This window comes from Perognathus longimembris, chromosome 28 (assembly GCF_023159225.1).
Source record: "Perognathus longimembris pacificus isolate PPM17 chromosome 28, ASM2315922v1, whole genome shotgun sequence".
Taxonomy (NCBI): Eukaryota; Metazoa; Chordata; class Mammalia; order Rodentia; family Heteromyidae; genus Perognathus; species Perognathus longimembris.
In genome coordinates, this window is record NC_063188.1 from 18,859,127 (window position 1) to 18,884,981 (window position 25,855).

The following is a 25,855-nucleotide window of genomic DNA, read 5'->3' on the forward strand; positions in this document are numbered from 1 at the left end:
ATTGGTTTATTTAGTTGATTTATTTCTTCTTGGTTCAGTTTGGGCAGTTTGTACTTCTGTAAGAATTGATCCATTTCTGTAAAATTATTGTTTTTTGCTGAATAGAGGTTTTGGAAATAGCTCCTTATGATTGTTTGAATATCGTGTGTACTTGTTGTAATTTTTCCAGTGGAGTCCCTGATTTTACGTATATGAGTCTCTTCTCTTCTTTTTTTTTGTGAGTTTTGCAAGGGGTCTGTCAATTTTGTTTATTTTCTCAAAGAACCAGCTTTTAGTCTTATTTATTTGTTGAATGGTCTTTCTATTTTCAATCAGATTTATCTCTTCTTTAATCTTTGTGATCTCTCCCCTCCTAGTCGTTTTAGATTCTGTCATTTCTTGTTTCTCCAGCTGTTTTAGTTTCATCATGAGGGTATTCACCTGTGATGCTTCCATTCTTTTAATGTGGGTGCTGAGTGCAATGATCTTGCCCCTCAGTACTGCCTTAGCTGTGTCCCATAGGTTTCTTTGTGATGTGTTTTCATTGTCATTGTGGCTTATGAATTCGTTGATTTCATCTTTAATTTGGTCTGTGGCCCAAGTGTTGGATAGCAGCATGGGGTTTAGCCTCCAAAAGTGTGTATAGTGTCTGTGGTTTCCTTTGTTGTTGAGGGTTACCTTTAATCCACTGTGATCAGATATAATACATTGGATGACATCAATACTTTTGTATTTGCTGAGGTTCTTTGTGTGGGCTATGACGTGGTCTATTTTGGAATATGATCCATGGGCTGCTGAAAAGAAGGTGTATTGGGTCTCTGTAGGGTGAAAGGTTCTATATAGGTCTGTTAGATCCATTTGGGAAATGGTGTTATTTAGGTCCTCAGCTCCCTTACTAATCCTCTGAGTGTTGGATCTGTCTCTTGGAGAGAGAGGAGTATTAAAGTCACCCACTATGATTGTGCTTGCGTCTATCTTGCTCTGTAATTCTGTGAGAATTTGCTTGACATATGTCGGGCCTCTTTTGTTCGGTGAGTATACATTTATCACCGTGATGTCTTGATTCTGGATTTTTCCTTGTATTAATATGTAGTGTCCTTCTTTGTCTTTTTGAGTGGACTTTAAAGAGAAGTCCAGCTTGTCTGAGATCAGAATGGCTACACCTGCCGTTTTGGTGGGTGCATTTGCTTGGTAGATCTTGCTCCATCCTTTCATTCGAAGCCTGTTTTTGTCCCTTGCTGTAAGGTGGGTCTCTTGTAGACAGCAGATGTCAACTTTTTGTTTGCGAATCCATTCGGCCAGTCTGCTCCTCTTAATTGGGGAGTTTAAGCCGTTTGTATTTAAAGAGATCAAGGATAAGGGTGTTTTTTCTCCTTCCATTTTCTTGTTGGGCTGTTTTTTCCTCTTTTTTTCTTCTTCTTGTCTTTAGTGAGCTGGTCTTTCTGCTGGACTTTGGCTATTGAAGTTTCTTTCTGATTCTGTCTGTGTGTCTTTTATGATCTCTGTTGGGTGGGGTTCCCCTCTTAATATTCGCTGTAGGGCTGGTTTTTTATTCACATACTCCTTTAGCTCCTCTTTGGTGTGGAAAGATCTGGTTCTCCCTTCAAATGTGAACTCCAATTTCGCTGGATATTTGATCCGAGGTTGTAAATTGTTATTCTGGAGTACTTGGATGGTGTTCTTCCACTCACTTCGAGCTTGGTAAGTTTGTGTGGATAAGTCGGATGTTATTCGAATCCTCTTCCCATTGAAAAAAGTTTCCTTCTTCGCTTTGGCTGAATTCAGAATTTGCTCTTTAATCTTGAGGTCTGTAGTCTTGAATATTATGTGCCTTGGGGAGGTTTTCCTGGGGTCTGGCCTGCCAGGTGTCCTATAGGCTTCGGTTACCTGGATGGGGTCCCCTGTGAGATTGGGGAAGTTTTCTGCAATAACTTTATTGAGAACATGATTAAGCCCTCTGTTCTGATATTCGGCTCCTTCTTCTATTCCAATTATGCGCAGATTATATCTCTTGTCTTTGTCCATTAGTTCCTGGATTAGTCTTCCCTGAAGCTTCACCTTTTCTTGGAGTGTGGTCATTTTCTGGTTGTTGTCAGCTGCTTCATCGTCCAGGCAAGAGATTCTGGATTCTATATGGTCCACTCTTTGTGTTATGGTTTCAATTGCGGAGTTTATGGATGTCAGAGAGCTATTCATGGTTGTCATATCAGCTCTGATCGTGGAAATTTCTTCCTTTAAAGAGTTGTATTTTAAATCTATTTTTTCATGCATTTCAATTCTCAGGATGTGGAGATTTTCTTTAAAGGCGGCTTGCATTGTATCCATTTTTGCTTCCATTTCTTTCTTAGCTTCCTGGGTGTCCTTCCAGATTTCCGCTCTAAACTCCTGGAATTGTTTTCTGATTTCATTTCTGACGCTTTCGATCATTCCTGTTAACATGGCCTCATTTGCTTTTTTAGTCTCCATCTCCTCTTCAGTCGTGCTGCTTTTTGGAGCTGGCGAGTTGGCTTGTCCTTTGATGAACTGAGTTATGTTTCTTTGTGATTTGCGCATCTGGAAATCTGGGTGGCTTCTCAGGTTTGTTTTGTAGTGGCAGCAGGTGCTGCCACTGTGGCCCCGCCCACCAGTGCAGGGTACACGCCTACCCGAGCGGGCGCTGTCGCCGGGGGCCCCGCCCTCCTGTGCGCTGTTGTCCACTACAATATGCACTTTAGCGGGATATGCCTTCCAGAGCGAGTCCTGGGTTGTTGGGTTGTGCTTGCGCCCTCCCGCAAGTCCGTTGGGGGGGGCCGGTATGTGTGGGGCCCAGTGGGATCGACTGTCCGGGTGTGGCTTGGCACCCTCAGACCTCGCCTCTGCTGCGAGGGGGGGGGGGGACGTGATCAGGCTCAGGTGACCCTGCTGTGCTGGTATTGCCCACTTGCGCCTGTGATTTTAGTTGTAAGAGTCTGCAAGGTCCAGGCGCTTCGGGTGGGGCTTGCCCTGCCGGCCGTCCCCCGGCCCCTGTTGGGAAGGGGACGGGGCCGGTTCTGACAGTTCAGGAACCTGTGGGGGCTGGGGGCTGTTCCGCCCTTCCCCTGCTAAACTGGCTTCCCAGCGCCTGATGGGAGCTTCCCACCTGATTTGGGGGTTCTTTGTTCCCTCGGGAGTGGGGAGGGGGAGGGAGGGAGATCTAGCTTCTTTTCGGGCTTGGGTCTCCCGTTGGGGGAAGGGATTATGGGGGACTCACTTTTGTTCCTTTGTGTGTGTGTCCCGCGCAGCCGTTGGCCCTTCAGGGATTGGGGAAGTGTCGTGGTGGCTTCCCCCGTTCCCTCTTTCTGCCGCGCTGGGTTCCCTTGTCCGAACCTGGTGTGGACCCGACCTTCTCGTCGCTGCCGGTGTGTGTCTTGGTCCGCACCCTGCCTTGTGTCCGTGGGGTCTCCCGCTATATGAATTCTGCGCTCCTGGCAGCCTGTCTGCCGATCGCCGGGTTCCCCTTTCCCAGCCTGACCCTGTTTGGGCCAGGGTCGGCTGGTGGGGAGAGGGTGCCCCGGAGATTCTCCGGCTCCGTGTAGGTTTTCAGTTCTTCTTTTTTGCTCCTTTTTGTTTTCCTGCGTTTCTCCACTGCTTCTGGCTGCTGGTTTTGCTGGGTTCTTGATGGGGTGTTGGGTGTTGGAGTTCCCAGCTTGCTATTCAGTTGGTGCTAGTCGGGGTGCCTCCCTATTCTTTCGGCGCCATCTTTCTCTCAATCTACGTTATCTTTGTCTCATCTATGTTATTAGGTGATTTTTGATTACTGAGTAAATTTATTTATTCATTACCAGTGTTTTTAGATTTTTAATTTCTGTGTTGCCCACATGTATTTTCTTTCTTTCTTTATTTTTTCTTTGTTTATTTCTTTGTTTGTTTCTTTGTATGTTTCTTTGCTTGTTTCTTTGTTTCTTTCCCTCTTTTTCTCTTCCTTCCTTCCTTCCTTCTTTTCTTTCTTTCTTTCCTTTTTTCCTTCTTTCTTTCTCTCTCTCCTTCCTTCCTTCCTTCCTTCCTTTCTTTCTTTTTTTTCTTTCTTTCCTTCTTTGTTTCTTTCTTTCTTTCTTTCCTTCTTTCTTTCCTTCTTTCTCTCTCTATCTCCTCCCTCCCTCCCTCCCTCCCTCCCTCCCTCCCTTCCTTCCTTCCTTCCTTCCTTCCTTCCTTTCTCTTTCTTTCTTTCTCTTTCTTTCTTTCTTTCTTTCTTTCTTTCTTTCTTTCCTTCTTTCTTTCTTTCTTTCTTTCTTTCTTTCTATTTTCTTTCTCTCTTTCTTTCCTTCTTTCTTTCTTTCCTTTCTTTCTTTCTTTCTTTCTTTCTTTCTTTCTTTCTTTCTTTCTTTCTTTCTTTCTTTCTTTCTTTCTTTCTTTCTTTCTTTCCTTCTTCTTTCTTTCTTTTCTTTCTTTTCTTTCTTTCTCCAGGCTATAGACTCAGGACCTGAGCATTGTCTCTGGCTTCTTTTTGCTCAAGGCTAGCACTCTACCACTTGAGTCACAGCGCCACTTCCAGCTTTTTCTGTTTTTGTGGTGCTGAGGAATCCAATCCAGGGCTTCATGCGTGCTAGGCAAGCACTCTGCCACTAAGCCACTTTCCCAGATGCCATATTTTATTTTTAAATTATTTTTAAAGAATTATCTTTAAGAAGTTACACAAAAGGGTTTCAAGATAACAATTTATGAAGACAGTAAATATTGATCAGTGTCACCACTTTTAGACAAATGGAGAGACAAAGGTGGGCAAATACTGTCAAAATAGTAAATTTACATATGTGAAAATGATGGAAGGAGTGTAATTTCTCTTTTAATGTCTCTTTTCATCTTTTGTTTATAGTTTATAGTTTGTATATAGTTTTACATATTAGTGTATTTTCCAATTTTTCTTCTATTTATAATTTCATACTATTACAGTCATTAAACATACTACATATGATTTCAAAATTATTAAGTATTTGAACATTTGTTTTTTGCTTAACATACAGTCAAATCTTATATCATTTTACTATCTATTTTAATTAGTAATATTCTGCTGCTCAAAAAGGTACTCTGTATGTTAGAGCTAGGTTCATTTGTATTTATAGCTTAAGTTCACTTTTTCCTGGATGACTTTTTGTGGTCAATGTATTTTCAAAAGTCAATTATTGATATTCACTGTTATTATACTACTATTTCAATCTTCAATTTTGTTATTTTCTTGATATATTTAGATACTTCTTTGTTAAGGGCATATGTTTTGCAGTTGGGTTTTTTTGTTAACTTGAACCCATTACATTGGATATTAATGGCTATTGTGAAATTTATTGACTTAGAGTCTACATTTCTAAAATTGATTTTGGCTATATTTTTCTCTTTCATTTATCAATTCTATGGGATGCTGTTTTCATGATTTAAAACATTCTATCATCTTTTATTCATTTCTGTGAATTACTTTAATGAATATGTTGTCATTGAGGAGAGATTTTTTTCTTTAAACACACTAAATATATTATGTCCACTCTACTAGTCCGGAAGGTTTCTGTGGAGAGTTAGTGATTATGTTATGCAATATCACTTGCATGTGATGTCTCACTTTCCTGTAGTTGTTTTTAAATTTTACTTTATTCTTTCTTTATTATCTTTAAGTAGGTGTAAAAAGAAGGTGCCATATAACAAAGATGTTGATAAATACAATGTATCTTGATTAGTGTCACCACCTTCACAATTCTCTTCCCTATTTGACCCATTTGACCCACCTTTTCTCTTACTTTTCTTAATTTTGTTGTATATACAATGAATTACTTTTTTTATCCAGTCCTGGGACTTGAACTTAGGGCCTGGGCACTGTCCATGAGTTTCTTTTGCTCAAGGCTAGCATGCTACCACTTGAGCCACAGTGCCACTTTTGGCTTTTTCTGTGTGTGGGTTACTGAGGAATTGAAGCCAGGGCTTCATGAATGCTAGGCTAGCACTCTACCACTAAGCCACACTCTAAGCCCCTACAATGAATTCTTGTTTGCACTCTTACCCTTTCTACCCTTCATTTGTCTACCTCTTTCACTTTGGCCTCATCCCCTCTTGCAAGTACCCATTTCTTCATGTTAATTTTGTTCAGTTTTGACCTAGCCTTCTAAAAGTATATACAATTTAAGCTGTCCATAGAGTATATTATACTTTATTTCATTCATCTGTAACCACTTACATAACACTCAATATTTTACTTATATATTTTATTACTATATTTTCTTATTTTACTCATATATTTTTACATCTATCTACCACAAATGATGGGAGCCATGCAACCTTTGTTTTTCTAAGTTTGGCTTACTTCATTTAATGTATTTTATTTCAAGCCTTTCTGTTTTCTTACAAATGATACAATGATGAATAAAATTCCATTGTGTATATATACCATATTTTCTTGATCCATTTATCCACTGAGAGTTATCTGGGCTCATTCTATAGGTCTACTATTGTAATTAGGGTTGCAATGAATATAGCTGTGCTGGTTACTTTAGTATAACCTTGTTTGTGTCCTACTGGATAATTGCCTAGGAGTGGGCAATGAAATGGAATGGGATAGATTACTGCCAAACTTATTGTGTGAAGTCAACATTATACTCATCTCGTATCTAGTGAGGACATATCAAGGAAAGATAGCTATCAAGAAAGAGAAACTATAGACCTGTCTCCTTGAACATAGATGCAAAGCTTCTCAATAAAATACTGAATCCAACAACTAATCAAAATTTAAATAGACTATTATCAAATGGGATTCATCCCATGGCTGCAAAATTGTTCAAGCAGGTGTCAATAATGGATTGGCCAGACATGACTAAATGGCAACCAGACTTCATCTATCCTTTTAGGATATGTACAGAAGTGAAGCAAGGACATAGAACATTTTCTGTTATTTCCTATAATTTCTTGACTATAGCTGCAATAGTGACTCAGAAACAACTGGTGTTTCAAAACTCATTTCCCTAACAAGAACTTTAAGTACCAAACTCTCTGTATTCAATCTCATTTTCTAGAAATAGCAAAATAAATGCAATGTATCATTCTTTCTATTGATATCATCTCACTATTATATCTGAGATAATCAGTTTTTAAATATATAATCAATCCAGTGATATATTCTTAGGTTAATTATTCAATTTCGCAGCAAATTTTATCTTAATCCTTTTAAAGTTGTTTTCATCACATTTAATGGAGAAAAATGAACCCTTGAATGAGGTTGTGATAGGATATACTTTAATTAACAGTAATTAATTATTGTATATTACTTTCTGAATACTGCACCAGGTTTTATTGTTACCAGAGTACTTTAATGCTTATATTTTTCCATGAGAGATTGCTCTTTGTCTTTGCTGATCATTGCTTACTTTTCCACACATTTTAATAAGGAAAAGGAGAAAATTTATATTTTATTTCACAGAATATTCTGGCATATTATCATGAATGCTGTTTGGATTATACAAAATATACATAATAATTTCCTCCATGCACATTAATCTAGCTTTGTTAGTAGAGTTACAAGGATGAATACATAACTCTCCATTACCCACTGTGCTCACAATCTACTGGCAAGTGCAGGTATGAGCATAATAAGTTATAACACATTTAGACAATGATGCATTTAACATAGAAGCATAAACTATGCAAACGTAGAGGATTTTAGTTCTGCATCAAAAATTTAAATGAGTCTGGCACCTATGGCACACATCTGTAATCCTTGCTACTCAGGAGGCTGAGATCTTAAGATTGGGGTTCAAAGCCAGTCCAGCCAGGGAAAGTCCTTGAAACTCTTATCTCCAATAAACTACGGAGAAAATCCATAAATGGCTCTGTGGCTCAAGTAATAGAGCACTAACCTTGAGCAAAAGAATCTCAGGGACAATTCAAAGTCCAGAGTTTAAAGATGACTGGCAAAGCTCTACTACAACCTAGAAGCCACACTTTTGGGCATCTACCCAAAAGATTACAAGCAAGACTACACTGAATCCACCAGTACAACTATGTTCATCACAGCATAATTTATCATTGCTAAAATATGGAACCAACCCAAATGTCTCTCAGTAGATGAGTGGATCAAGAAAATGTAGTACATATAGACAATGGAATTCTATGCCTCTATTAGAAAGAATGATACTGCCCAATTTGTAAGGAATTAGAAGGACTTGGAAAAAGTCATACTAAGTGAACTGAGCCAGACCCAAAGAAACGTGGACTCTATGGTTTCTCTCATAAGGAAGAATCAGAACACATCTAGGATAGTCCTAGCAGAAGATCACAATAGCTCAGTAGCTATGCCTGTATGGACATGTAAGATGATGGTAAGCAAAATGAACTTCAAGTTATGGAAACAAGTGGTATATCATTGTAGTTATTTTCAACATGCCATGTGAAAACATGCCCTATTATTATTTTTTCTTCTTCTTTGTATTCCCTTCCCCTGGTTTTATCCTTGATATCACTGTAACTGAATTTAGCACCCTGTATATTGTATATATGTGTATTGGAACTAGGGAAGGGATAAGAAATAGAAAAATCGAGAGACAAAGGATAAAATGACAAACCAATGCAACAGCAATACTTATAAAACTATGTGGTGTAAAACAACTGTGCAACTCATGAGGGGGAGATGGAAATGGGAAAGGGAAGATGGGGAAAAATGAGGGAAGATGTAATAACTTGGATAAGAAATGTACTCACTGCCTTACATATGAAACTGTAACCCCTCTGTATTTCACTTTGAAAATAAGGAAAAAAAAAGAATTTAACAAAAATGAACTTTGATATGTAAATTAAAACAGTATTTAACATGAATTTAATTAAGGCTTTCAAGTCTAAAGAGGAAAAAATCTCTTGTACAATGAGAAAGCTTTTAAAATTATATAAACAAATGAAAGTAAATAAACTGATGAAATTTAAAAATGTAAAAAATGTAATGTAAGTTTCACACAAATATGATTTTAAATTTTGTTTTTTATACAAAAGTCAAATATATATATATATTTTTGGAAGGGTGATACATAGTCAAAACTAGTTTCAGATAAAAGTTCACTGAAAATAGGAATTTGGGGTTGAATTGGAGAATTATCATTTCTTTTGTAAGTAAAAATACTGTTCTTTGTTAAAGATCACATTGCCTAATTTGATATAATTCAGTTATAGCACAGGTGAGGTAATTAGACACTGAAGTTACTTTGACCAATAATGAAAGTCAATGTTTTAAAAAGAATACTTACTGGAATACATATTAATATATCAATTATACATTAATTTAAAAGATTAGACACAGTTGTCTAGGTTCAATAATCTTATAATAATTCTATTTCCTTGAAAAATATTTCTGAAAGTTATTTTCTTTCAGTTAACATATTAAGCAGGATGCAAAATAATGTATATAACTTACATAATATACATTGTTTTTGTAATTTGTCTAATGATAACATTCAGCAATTTACTCTGTGTATGAATTTATGTTATTCAATTTGCAATGAGTTACAAGAGCTGAGAAATTCCTCACAATTCAATGGAGAATTTAGATACTGTATCTAACCTAGATTTGCTTACAATAAACTATCTTATATTAAGAAATTTATTTCTAAATGTGTATGCCATATTACCTCGTCTAGTAAAAGAAAATTTATTATCTATATTTATGTACTTAAAAATATTAGTATTATTTCTGTGACTTCACACAGCACCATTCCACTCATCATCCTCTCTTTTGCTTGGATGTCAAGAGAAAGAGTACTTTTGGAAATAAAAATACATACTGAATTAAGTTTAAGACCTGATGTCTTAGGGAAAATATATTATACCAAACTGAAGTTCAGATTTGCCTTTATGGATTAAATATAGGGACTTTACTTTTACATCATTTGCTCTTTTGTCATATTAATGAAACAGAACATTTCAAGTTTTTAATCAATATATCTTTTCCCCCCTCATGAGACTAATGAAATGATCATATTATTTATCTCTTCTCTATTGTCTATTGTCTGGTGCATTGTTAGTGATTTGGGGGAAGGTTGACAAGAATATAATATATACGTATATATATATTATTTTATTTATTTTTATTTTTATTTTTATTTTTTTGCCTGTCCTAGGGCTTGAACTTCTAGCCTGGTCATTGTCCTTGAGCTCCTTTTACTCAAGGCTGGCATTTTACCACTTAAGCCACAGTTCCACTTCCAGCTTTTCCTGTGATTGATTGGAGATAAGAGTCACACATACTTTCCTGTCCTGACTGGCTTTGAACTGCAATCCTCAGGTCTCAGGCTAGGAGTAGCTAGGAGGCATGAGAAACTCCTGTCCAGCTAAGAATATATTTTTCTCAATACTTTTGAATCTTTGATATCATGCTTATAAAATACAGAATATTTCCAACATTTATTTTTCTACAAAAGCAAAGAAAATCATCATATTGCTATAAGGTGAGAAAAAGAGAAGCTACATTTTGAGAGATCAAATTTTGGAGTCTTTAGTATATGGCCAGTGATTTCATGGTGGAATTCTGTCTCAAAGACCAGCAGCCAGTAAATACACTTAACCCTGTTAGGAAACTGAGCCATGAAGGCCAGTGATGAAAATACGGGGACGCCATTGTTACCAGAGAAGAATGAGGAGATAGGACACTAACATGGATACACATGGCATGGTGTAATGGCACCTGATCTGGTCCAGACATAAATAGAGTCAGGTCAAGGGGCAGGGTCACAGGAAACTCCCAGTCCCAGCACAGGACTTACAGGTTTAGTAACCTAATACTCAAGTACCTGCTCCTGCCTCCAGGACTCAGGCACGCCCATCACCTAGGATGTGGGGGTCTCACCTTCTGCCACCACAAAGACAAGATGCCAAACCCTACCATCCACCATGTGGCCAAGATGGTGCTGACTAGACCCGAAATTCCTACTTCAATATCAAAATTTTTAGTTTTCATTTCCCCAAATAAAGGTTGACTACTTATCATCAAACCATGTTTTTGACTCATGTGGTTTGAACCCATTTCATTTCTACTTCTATGGGACATTTCTTTCTTGTCATTTGAAATTGAGAGCTGTTGCCTAAATCACCAGTAGACAAAGCACCAGTAAAGATGTAACATCAAAATGAATTAAGATGAATGACATGCAAAGCATCATTCTTCTTTACAAGATTACCTATTGTTACTCCCATATATGGTTGATTTTTCCTGATGCAATTTATATATCCATAACTACAAAATTATCTACACAATGTAATGCCTGATAACATAAAAATATAATAAATTTATGAAATAACAGTAAAAGAATGAGCAAACCCTTAAGAACAAAACAGCAATTATAAATGGACAAAATATTTACTGTATGATAAATACAACAATCAACTTAAAGGAACATAAAATACTATTAAGTTATTTATTGTATGATGAATACAGCAGTCAAAACAAAATACATACTTAGCAAATATGTAAAAATAATTTAGAATATATAATATGTGTACCTGTAACTACACACTTGCTTTATATTTTATGTTTATGTTCTACAAGGACTTAAGTTACATTTTAAATCCAGTAGTTACTAATTACAGTAAATGTTTTAGCCCTGTCAAAATATTAAATCTTTGTTCAACTAAAGAAAAAAAATTAGAAAAATGTGAATATCAAAAATAGGAGATTAAACCAATAATAATGCATATTCAGGGAAAAAGTGCAAGAATAGTGCCTCAGGTTTTAACCTAGAATTATCAAAACGTGATATTGAGGTAATTAATTAGCCTCGATTAATTCAGATAATTGATGAGAACAAACTGCATATATAGCATGCCATAGATCTTCAGTAAGGTGTAACAAAGATGATAAGACTAGAGAAAATGCACACTGAGAGTTTAATGTTTATACAAAATAGTTGAATTAAAAATATTTTTACAGCTAGGGCTGGTAGCTCACATATATATTCCTGTCTATTGAACAGGTTGAGATTCAGAGAATTGTGGTTCAAAGACAGCCAAAGAAAAAATTCCACAAATCCCCATCTCAAAATAAGTAGTAAAAGGCTGTACTGGAAATGTACATCATATGGTAGAGCTCCAATAATTAGAAAACAAGCCAAATGAGAATAAATCTCTAAGATCAGACACCAGTTTGTAGATAGACTTCCATTTTTCACAAATTAGTAATATTGTTCATGTTTGTGTTTATCAAATGTGTCTTCTATTATTATATTTTCTTGTGAATTCAGTATTTTATTAAAATTTGAAGTAAAAACAGTTTTTAGTCTTATACAGCTATGTTACAAATATATGTGACCCAAACCCATATACAATCATTTTATCAAGCAAAATTATTTGTATTAATTTTTATTTCTTAGAGTATTACAATACGAATACAATGAATCACACAATGAAAATTGAAAGTACAGTCAACCATTTGACTTTGCATATTTTCTTATGTGAAATAAACGGCAAGATTACATGAGTATTAAAAATAGTAATATAGTACACTCAATAGTTAAATATATCAAACAAATTACAATCATCACAGTTTTACAGACTTGCAATAGGTATTACAAAGTATGGACCATAATCTTTCCCATTTGGACTTTAGAAAATTTAGTAATTGTAGCATATATATATATATATATATATATATTTTTTTTTTTTGGCCAGTCCTGGGCCTTGGACTCAGGGCCTGAGCACTGTCCCTGGCTTCCTTTTGCTCAAGGCTAGCACTCTGCCGCTTGAGCCACAGCGCCACTTCTGGCCGTTTTCTGTATATGTGGTGCTGGGGAATCGAACCTAGGGCCTCGTGTATCCGAGGCAGGCACTCTTGCCACTAGGCTATATCCCCAGCCCTGTAGCACATATTTTTAATTAAAGTGGATTTGAGTTGCATATTTCTGAAAAATCAACATAGGAATGGAAACAACAGTAGTAAACATCATAGGAAGTAAAACTTAAAACACTACAATTATTGATAAGTTTGTATTTTGATCGGTATGACTTAGTAAAAGAAAAAAATGAAACAAGTAAGCAGCTGTATTTTTTTTACTTAAGTGAGTTTCAGTATACATTTCTAAAAAGAAATACCTGTGTAACAGTAACAGTAAAGGAAAAAATTAAACAATAAAGAGCAAAACACTGAAGCACAACAGATATTAATTACCAGCTTCTGGTCATTCTCTGCAGAACTACGTCGTTTTTTTTCCATTTTAATATTTTGGGGATCCTGGACCTTGAAATGTGGTCCTGGCACTTTCTCTGAGCTTCTTTTGCACAAGTCTAGCACTCTAACAGATCCACTTGCAGCTTTTTCAGAGTAGTTTATCAGAGGTAAAAGTCTCAAACTTTCCTATCTAACTTCAAACTTTGGTCCTCAGATCTTAGCCTAGTAACTAGGATTACAGGTGTGAGCCTCTAACCGTGCTGAACTATGCAACATTAGATTGAATAAAATTGTACATTTGATAAATAAAGCACTCAGAAAAGGTACTGTAGATGTACTAATATTATGTGATTGATATTGCAATTTACAACAAAATAAGTCTAAATAATGCATATTTAGCTTAGATATAAAAGGTCACAAAATGAAATAGGTCTTATTGCAATAAAAATAAAGCTATCAAGGCTGTTTATTCTGAATGTCCTCAAAGAACACCTTTTAATGTTTATTTTAGAGTTTCTGTGTGTGCCATCTGTATCACTTGCCAAGCCATTCCTTTTATGTTCAAATCCAGCAATTCCATCACTCTTGTTCTTCTTTCATTTTCACACCCTTTATCTTCACCTATTTTCTTTTCAAACACCTTTTAAAGGGTGTTGGGTCCACTCAGACAATTTAATAAAATCTGATCTGTCAGATTTGTGATCATATCAATTTAATCAATTATTCTCATTAGAAAACAATGAAATCTAGAAATTTGGACAAGAACATATTTAAGAAGGTACTATTTTGCTTACAATGTAGGAAATAAAAGATGAATTGTTTTTATGCAGAAAGTTACAGAAGGATAATAATTACCAAATAATCTGATAGCAAGTTGGCAGTATGGAAATATCTCTTCTAGATGCTTCAGTTTTCACACTGAAATGGGAAGACAGATCGATTGTTCCGAGAATTCATATAATAGCAACTGGAATAATTAAAAGTATACAATTGAATGAAATTGTTTCCGGTCAAGATGACAGTGAAGCAATAGGGAATCACCTTAGATCTTTCTAATCAGACAGATTTAGGGTCCTAATTCTCACATCACCCTAAGAGACTGACAATAAGAGAAATATGAACAGATGGACAATCACAAGAATTAAGAAAAACTTATATCAAACATACACAAGCACAAAAAACAGTGAAATGCCTTCTCCCAACCCCTATCCAGAGCCTGCAGCACAGCTAAGCAATGAGAGTAGCCTTTTATCTGTGCTGGGATCCTAAGCAGAGCACACAGCGATACAGATCTGCAACATGAGTCCACCATATCCAGATACAGAAAAGTTTTACCAGTGCACAAAGTGACACAGATCAATAACGTGAGACTGCCACACCAAGAGGCAGAAAACTTTTACTATGCTGCCAGTCAGCCTTGACCCAGAGCGAGGAACTATGAATACCCTGCCATGGATCTCTACCACAGACCCATTCCAATTATCCAAGAAGGGACACCATACTTGAAGATGGACAGGAAGTCAGAGCCCCTCCTCATTGCTCCCATCCCATCAGCTTCCAGCGGAAGACCACCAGGGACCAATACTAGTTGGGCACTACTACCCTGAATCCTCTGAGACCCTGACTGCTGGTGGGACAACCTGATCTGCTAAAAGATAGCAGGGACAACTCCTCATACAGGGACGATCACCACTTTCAAGGCGTACATCTAACTCAGAGGCCTGAATCTAGGCTCCATCGCCCAAACCTCAGGCCAAACTGAATGCACCAGCCTGAAGAGAGCTTGCTAGTACAGGTGCCCAGCCCAGGCCAGTCCAACCAAGGCAAGTTAAATGAGGCCAAATGCACACCAACAAGGAGCTCGAGACAGCTCAGGGCCTATCACCTTGCAGCACACCGAGTGCAAAGGGGACAGCTAGGGATGGCCATTCCGAAACTGAGAAGGTGTTAGCCTGGGATTTGAATGGGAATGGTCTACCACACTGCCCTATGGGAGCCCACCCTCTCTGAGTCCCATGCCTGTCCCATGTCAGGAATTGAATTGGGACAGACCCCCATTAGGCCCCCCCCCCTCCGGCTGGATCCTGGTGCTCCACTGCTCCTGGTCCCTCTGGAAATAGATATCAGTGCAGGCCTCAGAACAAGCTGCTTACCATGACTAGCAGGATCCTGCCTATCACAGACATAGTACCAGGATGAGACATCAGAATACTGTGTGACACATAAGGAAAAAACATACTACTGGCCTAAACCTAGGACAGAATGAAAGACCAACCTGCACACAACCGAGCCCCCAAAGCTGTCCATGACACATTAAACTGTCTGCACCACCCAGAGCTGAAGGTTGCAAAATGCAAAGTCGAAAAGAGATCCCGCCAGCGACTCATACTCCAACACCACACTTTACCACAACCTGAATGAACTAGACAATTCCAATTGTGTAAATCAGAAATAAAGGGTACAAAATTGATGAATAATCAAGACAACAAACCAAATTCAAAACCTAACAACTCTTCAGGGAAGGACACTAGTGAGAGTAAAGGAGAAGAGAAGTAAGACAACAGAATAATTAAAAAAACTTTGAGAGAAGTGGCCGATGAAATAAAAGGGGAAAATCCAAAACCAAATAGAAGAATGCAAGGAAGAAATGAAAAAGAACATACAGGTCACCCAGAAAGAAATGGAGAAAAGTAGAAATGCTACATAACTCATTAAAAGGATAAACACCATGAGAACTGACCTCAACGAAGAACTTAGAAGCATAAAAGTTCAATTTCCCTACTGAAAGTGACAATTGAATGTTTGGACAACAGAATAATCGAAATGCAAAACAGAGTATCTGGTGTTGAGGATAAAATAGGGAAATTAAAAGAAAAAATTAAAGGCATGGAAAAAACACTTAGATCATAGAAATGGAAATCCAAGAATTGGCAGTCTTGGCCAAAAGAATAAATTAATGCATAGACAGGATCAATGAGGAAGAAGACTTCAAAATTAGAGACATTGAAAATCCAAAAAATGAAATAGTAACAGAAAACTTCCCAATTGCTGTCACCTGACAGTTATACAGGCCTCCCAGTCTACAGGATCCAAGAAGAAATACTGCTAGACATATCATAGTGAATACACTGGACTTAAGAACTAGGAAAGTGAAAGGGAATTCCAAAATCGAGAGACACAGGATAAAAAGACAAACGAATACAAAAGCAATACTTGCAAAACTGTTTGGTGTAAACCAACTGAACAACTCATGGGGGGAGAAGGAAAGGGGGAGGGGGAGGGAGGAATGAGGGAGGAGATAACAAACAGTATAAGAAATGTATGTACATTGGAAACAGTGTATACTGGTATTAGGACTAGGAAACTGAAAGGGAATACCAAAATCGAGAGACACAGGGTAAAAAGACAAACGACTACAAAAGTAATACTTGAAAAACTGTTTGGGGTAAACCAACTGAATAACTCATGGGGGGGATAGGGGAAGGGGGTAGGGGGAGGGGGAATGAGGGAGTAGGTAACAGTACAAGAAATGTATCCAATGCCTAACTTATGAAACTGTAACCTCTCTGTACATCAGTTTGACAATAAAAATTTAAAAATAAATAAATAAATAAATAAATAAATAAAAATAATAAAAATAAAAATGTCTTGTGATGAAAAAAACAAAAAAACAAGCTTCATCCATTTGTTGCTTCCAAGAGACCCATCTCACAGTCACAGATAAAAACAAATTCCAAGTGAGGGGATGGAAAACCATGTTTCATGCAAATACATTCTGCAAAACCATACCATACCATATTGGTATCTTTTAAAATATATTTGTCATTAATACCTGCATGAAAAGACAGAAAGTTAATTACATATTAATTACATATTAATAAAGTTAATGATCCATGAAGAGAAAATCACAGTTGTCATTATTTATGCACCAAACAACGAAGCACCTCAATACAACACAGAAAAATGTTTGGACTTACAGAACATAATAGACTCCAACACAATAATAGTAGGAGATTTTAATGCTCTGTTCTTAGCAAAGGTCAGATCAATCAAACAAAGGATAAGCAAAGAAAGCTCTGAATTAAATGACACCATAACCTAAATGGACCTAACAGATATCTGTAGATGTTTCATCCAACAATGACCCAACTAATATTCTTCTCAGTGGCCTATTGAACATTCTCCAAAATTGATCATAATATAGGTCTCACAAAGAACTTTAGCAACTATGAGAGGACTGGGGTAATTCCTTGCATCCTGTCTGACCACAGTGGAAGCAAAGTAGCTGTCAACAACAAAACATATTGCAGAAAACACTCAAACACATGGAAACTGAATAACACATGACTGAATAACACCTGGGCCACAGAAGAAATTAGCAAGTTCTTACAATTCAATGAAAATGAAAACATACAACAACCGAACTTCTGGGATACAGCAAAAGTAGTGGTGGGAAGAAAGTTTGTAGCTCTAAGTACATATATAAAGAATATCAAAACAGCTCAGTATATAACCTCATGATGTAACAAAAGATACTTAAAAAATAAAAACATACCAAACCCCAAAATACTAGATGGAGAGAGATAGTGTAGATTAGGGCAGTAATTCATGAAATAGAGTCTATAAAAATTTTAATTCAATTTTATTGTCAAGGTGATGTACACAGGGGTTACAGCTACATACAGCTACATATATAAGACAGTGAGTAAATTTCTTGTTGAACTATACATAAGATAAATGAAATAAAATCTGTTTTTTGAAATAATAAAATTCTCAGCCACTACTGAGATTGATGAAGAGACAAAATTCAAATAAATATGCCAAAAGAGATGCCACAGGAGACATTACAGTAAGAACAGTAAGCATCCAAGTAATCCAAGTGATTATACAAGACTCCCTTCAAAATCTATACTCTAGAAAGAAGGAAAACCCAACAGAAACAGATAAATTTCTAGAGACATACAAACTGTTTAAGCTGAACCAGGAAGCTATAAGCCAGTGAAGCAGGCCAATAGTATGTAATGATATTGAGGAAGCAATCAGAAGTTTTTCAACAAGGAAAATCCCATTCCTGGATAGATTCGTCACTGGATACTGTAAGAATTTGAAAGATGAACTAACATCAATACTTCTCAAGAATTTCTGTGAAATAGAAACAGAAGGAGAAATTACACACTTATTCTATGAAGCCAGTATCATACTCCTTCCCAAACCATATAAGAATCCACTAAAAAAGAGAGAGAACTACACAATAGCCCATTAGCTATGTACATATGACCATATAAAATGATACTAACTGAAATGAATCCCATGATATGAAAACAAGAGGATTTTTCTTGTTATTTGTTTTTTAGTGTACTATTTGCAGTTATTTCTTTCATTTTTTCTCCTCTCTTGTGACCACCGTTTCTGATTTCAGTACCCTTTGTCTTGTATATCATTTTATCTGATTTGAGGAAGGGAAAAAGGATCACATAAAAGATAGGACAAAGGGTAAGCCAATGTAACAGGGATAGTCTCTAGACCCAGGGTTTGAAACGAACCATGTAACTTGAGGGGGAAGGAGTTGGTGGGAAGGCCAGTGAGGAAAATGAGGGAGGGAGGGGGCAACATTTCTTGAAAAGAAATTTACTCATTACCTTACTTATGGAACTATAACCCTCTGTGCATCACTTTAACAATAATATAAAATTAAGAAAACAGAGAAATATAGACCAATTTTTCTGTTGAACACAGTTGTAAAGCTCTTCAATAAAACAGAATCCAAAAACAAATTTTTAAAAAGTCATACATTATGATAAATAGGCTTCATCCCACAGATGCAAGACTGGTGTAACATATGCAAATGAAAATATTAATTCACTATATCAACAGACCCAAACACAAGAACTATATGATCATAAAACAGATTCAGAAAAAAGGCTTTGATAAAATACAACATCCATTCATGTAAAATTTTGGAGAATATAGGAATAGAGGGAATATTGCTTAAAATGATAGAGACTATGTATGAATCTGTTGGTCTCAACAGGCAATATCATACAGAATGGGAAAAATTAAAACTACTTTCCCGGGCTGGGGATATAGCCTAGTGGCAAGAGTGCCTGCCTCGGATACACGAGGCCCTAGGTTCGATTCCCCAGCACCACATATACAGAAAATGGCCAGAAGCGGCGCTGTGGCTCAAGTGGCAGAGTGCTAGCCTTGAGCGGGAAGAAGCCAGGGACAGTGCTCAGGCCCTGAGTTCAAGGCCCAGGACTGGCCAAAAAAAAAAAAAAACTACTTTCCCTAAAATCAAGGAAAAGGAAAGGATGACCACTCTGTCCACTCTGCTTCCATATAGACAGAGCAATAAGACAAGAAAACATAAATGGGATTCACACAGGGAAAGAAGAAATCAAATTATCTCTACTTGTAGATGACATGATCTTACACTTAAAGGACCACAAAAATTCCAGCCCCTATCTCCTAGAATTGGTAAACCACTTTGGCAAAATAGTAGGATACAAAATTAAGCCATAAAATCAGTAGCCTTTCTTTATGCCACCAATGCACAAGCAGAAAGACAAATCAGGAAAACAACTCCATTTGCAATTTTACTAAAAACTAATATGCCTAGGAATTAATCTAAGCAAAGCTGTGAAAGATCTTTGTAGTCAAAACCGAAAAGCTGAAGAAAGAAGTCAAAGAGGATTCTAGGAAATGGAAAGACCATTATGTCCATGGACGGGTACAATCAGTATTGTGAAAATGCTATAATGAAAAAATGATATTCAAATTCAGTGCAACCCCCATCAAAATTTCAATGACTTTCTTTACTAAAATAGAGGAAATAATCTAAAAGTTCATATGGAACAACAAAAGATCTAGAATAGCCATAGAAATTCTAAGCAAAAAGTAATTAATGTGGGTGGTATCACTTTTCCACACCTCAAACTCTATTGTAGAGTACCAGACTGATACTGGTAAAAAAATACCTGAATATCAATGTAATAGATTAGAATAAACATATATAAAACCACACACTTACAATTATGAGATATTTGATAAGGGATCCAAAGAAATACTGTAGAAAAAACAGCCTCTTCAATAATTGGTGTTTGGAAAACTAAAAGTTGATCTCTGCTTGACATCATGCAGTAATATCAATTCAAAGTGGATCAATCACCTCAACATCAGTCATGAAACTTTGAAACTATTTCAAGAGACAGTAGAAGAAATATTAGAACGTATTGAATGGAGTCCCAGAATGGAAGAAAGACTTGACAAGTGGGACTACATCGGAATAAAAAACATTTTTGCACATAAACTAGAAAGACAGCCGACAAACTAGGATATATCAAAGGCCTAATATACAACAAACACAAGGAACTGAATAAGCCATTCCCAATCAAAGCTAATAAACCAATCACTAAATAAGCAAGGGACCTAAGGAGGGAGTTCTCAGAAGAGGTAAAAATGGCAAACAAATGCATGAGGAAATGCTCATCAGCCTTGGCTATAAAGTAAATGCAAATAAATACAGGGCTGAGGTTCCACCTCACCCTCAGTAACATTGGCCAACATTATGAATTCGAACAACAAATGTCGGTGAAGATGTGGGGGGAAAAGGAACCCTATTGCACTGCTGGAATGTAAACTAGTACAACAATTCTGGACAGCAGTTTGGAGGTAAAAAAGAATCCTCAAAAAACTAAACATTTACTTTCTTACCACCCAAACATACCACTCTTGAGCATCTACCCTAAATATCATGATCCAAGACATGATAAGGACACTTACGCATCCATGTCCATTGCCACATAGTCACAATAGCTAAGATATGGAAACAGCCACACAATAAATGAATGGATCAAAAAATGTGGTACCTATATACAATGGAATTTTACACAGCCATTATTAAGAAAAAATAATGTAATTTGCAGGAAAATGGATGGAACTAGAACAAATCATGTTAAGTGAGGTAAGCCATGATCAGAGAGACTAATAGTGCATGTTCTCTCTGATATGCAGAAATTATATCTAAATGCACTGGGATATGATAAATTATATAGAATTTTTAGATATCCTCACACAGTGGGACCAGAAGAGGATATTCTTAGGTGAGAAACACAAAGGCAGCATGCCTAAGTGCCTCTTCATATACATGTACTGAAATGAACTCCAAGATATGGAAACATGAAACTTATTTTCTTTAGGTTTTTCTTTCTTGATGATTCTGTATTATTTACTTTATGTATGGTGTATTCCAGAGTACATTTTTGGAAGGGTTGGAGGAAGGGTACAGGCCTGGAGGGAAAATGGGTGAAAAAGTACAGCACTGGAGCTCACTGGACATTAATGAAAGTGAACCATACAACTTGTGGGTGGAGATGGGAGGGAGGGACTAGAAGACAATGAGGGAACAGAGGATACTACACGAAAGGAATTTACTCATTACCTGACTCATGTAACTGTAATCCCTCTGTACATCATCTGAATAACAATAAAGTCAATTAATAAAATAAAAAAGGAAAGTGAGTGAAATATAAAAATTGATGTTATCATTGACATTTCAATTAAAATATTTAATTGAAATATATTATTAGTAACTTCAATTCCATTCAGAATGGTTTTATGAGTTTTCTTCAAGTACATCTATCTCCATTCAAGCTCAGAGATGTATTATTTTGAGTTATGATTTTATGAGTTTATTGAGATAAAAGAAGGAAATGATACAGTAGTTGAGAACAATAAATTACTTTAATCAATGATAAATATTGAAACTAGTATTAATGAGTAAGTTAGAAATCTTCGTTATATTAAACTTTATTGAAAGATATAACAGACTACAAATATAGAAAGTTATGCTAAAATGAATATTCTCTTCAAATTTATGAGTCAACTTTAGTTATTTAAAAAAATTTGTCAATAGATGTTACAGTGTAATGTAGATAACAAGATCACAAAGGGAAAAAAGTTGAAGTATAAAAAGACCTCAGATTTTTTTAGGATAATGTACTTATGCATTGAAATTAAAACAAACTAATATAGAAGTAGTATTAGAACACCTCTGTCAACCATAATATAGCACTATAGACCAATAGCAGGGATAATAAATGACAGTTCCTAATATTATAATGTATAATGCAAAAAACTGAAGAATTTTAAGAGGACGATTTGAACAATGATTTGATACTGCAATAAGAATTCATTCATTTTGTCATATTTCTTCTAATTAAGCACCAATAATGCAATGAACTTTCAGGGATTCGGTGTTCCAAGATTATAGTAAGTTCCAATTACTATGTTTCCAATTGATCAAACTATATGATCATTCCCCAAATCACTTCTCATACCTTTCCGTGGCTGAAGTTTATAATTCTGTCATAAAGCAATCACATTTTTTCCACTGCTGTGAGATTAGATACATGTGACTGAATACATATGGGCAATGGAGAAAGAAAGCACTACAAATCTAAATCATTAAAATCTCCCATTTTTTTAGCATTCTCATTTTCTGCTGCAGTAATCCACGTGTTATAATTATAAGAAGGATTATCACTTGGCATGCCACTAGACTTCGGTGTTAGCAAGAAGAAAACTTTTCTGAGTTAAGTTTTAGTGACTCAAGGAGTTATTGATAAACACAGACTAATCGCCCCTTGTTAATGTACATTATTTTCTTAGCAACACAGGTATATCACCTTTAGATGGCTAAGATTTCAATTTGTCCTTAAAAATTATCTTTGTTGAATTTTGAACTTTTTAATAATTTTTATTAATGATATTTATTATGTTAGGTTATGTCAATATATATCTTTAGCTATATGTGCATCAGCAAAATATACATATCTAACTGTATTAACTATAGTTATTGCTGTAACACAGTATTTCCCCAAATGTACATACAAGGTTTTAGTTGTCTGTTTTAGATTATTGTATAACTGTATGATAAGTAATTTTTACTGCAAAGTACTATGCAATCAAATTTATCTGTTTGTGTACATATATGAATGTGTATCTTTAGCATAGAAGTAAATTAAATTTTATCTCTAGTAATTTTTATTCTCGCTTTTTTTCAGTAAAAGAATGCAATAGCAATACTCACAGGACAATATGTTGGAAATTAACTGTACAACTTGGTGTGGGTTGGAGGGAGAGAAATGAGGAGAAAAATGAGGGAGGTGTAACAATTTGGACAAGAAATGTACTCACTACCTTATGTATGTAACTGTTGCCCCTTATACATCACCATGACAATAAAATTAAATAAAAATACAAGGATAAAAAAAACAAGTTTACAGATTTCTTTAATTTCCTTCTTTAGATATTCACAGTTCTGATATTTTACTATTGCTTAAATATCCATCATAATCCAGCATACTCAAATCTTTTGATAAATTTGTGGAGTCCACAAGGGGAAAATACTTGCATCACTTTCATATATATTTATTAAAATACAGTGTTATGATCTTGGAAGTTGGTATAACGTTTATTTTTACATTCCATGTATATATTTACATCCTATATGTATATTTGCTGATACTAATGGATAATATACACAAGTGTATTGTAAGAGTTCGAAGGTTTTTACTCACAAAAATATTAAAACTTAATTCTACTGTAGTTACCCATATGTAAGAGTTAAGGAGAATTTTTACACAAGGAATGACAAACACTTTCAATTGTGTTATATAACATCATATGGCACCCATTTATAAGGAAATGGAAGGACTTGGAAAAAATTATACTAAGTGAAGTGAGCCAGACCCAAAGAAACATGGACTCTATGGTCTCCCTTATTGGGAATAATTAGCACAGGTTTAGGCAAGTCATAGCAGAGGATCACAAGAGCCCAATAGCTGTACCCTTATGATCACATAAGATGATGCTAAATGAAATGAACTCCATGTTATGGAAACGATTGTTATATCACAGTTGTAACTACTTTCAACATCCATGTGTATCTGTAGTTTCTACTATTGATCATGTTCTTGTATCACCTTCCTGTGGTTGTATCTACACTATCTCTGTAATCTTATCTGAGTATATTGGAAACCGTCTATACTGGTATTAGAACTAGGAAATAGAAAGGGGATACCAAAATCGAGAGACACAGGGTAAAAAAAGACAAACAACTACAAAAGCAATACTGGCAAAACTGTTTTGTGTAAGTGAACTGAACACCTCATGGGGGGAAATGGAAAGGGGAGGAGGATGGGGGGAATGAGGGACGAGGTAACAAGCAGTACAAGAAATGTATCCAATGCCTAACGTATGAAACTGTAACCTCTCTGTACATCAGTTTGATAATAAAAATTTGAAATAAAAAACATCATATGGCACAATAGCCTGTAATATTTTTTGGCAGACACATATGTATTTTATTCAAAATTACATCTGTCTTAATATTTGCAGCATAATATCTGCAACAGATTGTTTTTTTTACATATATTGTTAATCTTTTTATGAACTATTGACCACAATTTAGTATCAAATTGTAATTTTAGAGCTATTTAAAAAAATTCCAGTGTTTTTCACATTAAATGACTTTTAAAAATTTCCAGAAAAAGCCAAGTTTAAATACTTCTTTGTCTCAAAAAACAAACAAAAAAACTTCATAAAAAGGAAGTGGAGCTTAATATGACATTAGGAAGATTTTTTCCTTATCAACAATTCAGCTTGTGAATATATCGATTTCATTGTCCTAGCTGTCTCATTTAATTATTAGGAGAAATTTACAATTCAGCTGCAGACATTTTCTAGAACTCTATCTAATATATAATTCTAAAGGTGAAAGCAGTACAGTATGAAGGAGTCATTGTTGCTCTTTTTTGGTTCTTTATTGGAAAATATGTTTGAACACTAGTAAAGTAATTCTAATATGAAAAATAAAAGAAAGAAGATTAAGCCACAGAAAGATGACCTTTTTCGCAGAGGAAATGTGTTGTATTTTCTCTCAGATCATCATCTGAAAATGGCCATATGTTTACAATGAGCTCATAGTCAATTATGAGATACAATAGTAAACATGTAAAATATTAAAATCATGTTAACATTTTAAGAGAATAATTGTAAAATATAGAAACATTTAAGTTATATTAATATTTTATGTTCCATATTTATATCATATTTCCTCCTTTGTACTGGTCTCAAAGGAGACAGATGATGGGAACTGATTGCAATTTTTTTGGTTAATGTAATTAAAGTGTGTGGCTGGTGATAAACTATGTGTCATTACCAATAGCTAAATAATATTATAAACAATTCAAAAAATGAAAGGGAATATTGGAGTAATCATGTGTTTTCTGGATACATTCAATTAGTAAATTTAATTGATCTTTGAAATGTCAGCATTTTCAACTGAGATGTTGAAAAGTGGTGCAAGGGCTCACAATTTTCAGTGGGGCGGAATGGACCTTGAGTAATAATAGGAAGAGAAATGATATTAAAAAGAAATTGTTAATTATAACTGAATAACATATCAGATAGTTCTGAATATTATCTTTTTGTATAAAATATAGATACTAAGTTTCTTTTCTTTTAGGTAATTCTCTACATTGAACTTGGTACAATAACCATACTCTGGTTCTTCCTAAAAAGGTCAAGAATATGACATTTGCTATCTTCTAAATCATATGAATTTACCTACAAATACTAGTTATTTTTATTTTTCTTTCCCATTTCTGATAAATGCCAGCAAACTAAGGTTCTCCATAAACAAGGCTTGTTATATTCATTATTTTAAAAAATCATACAGAA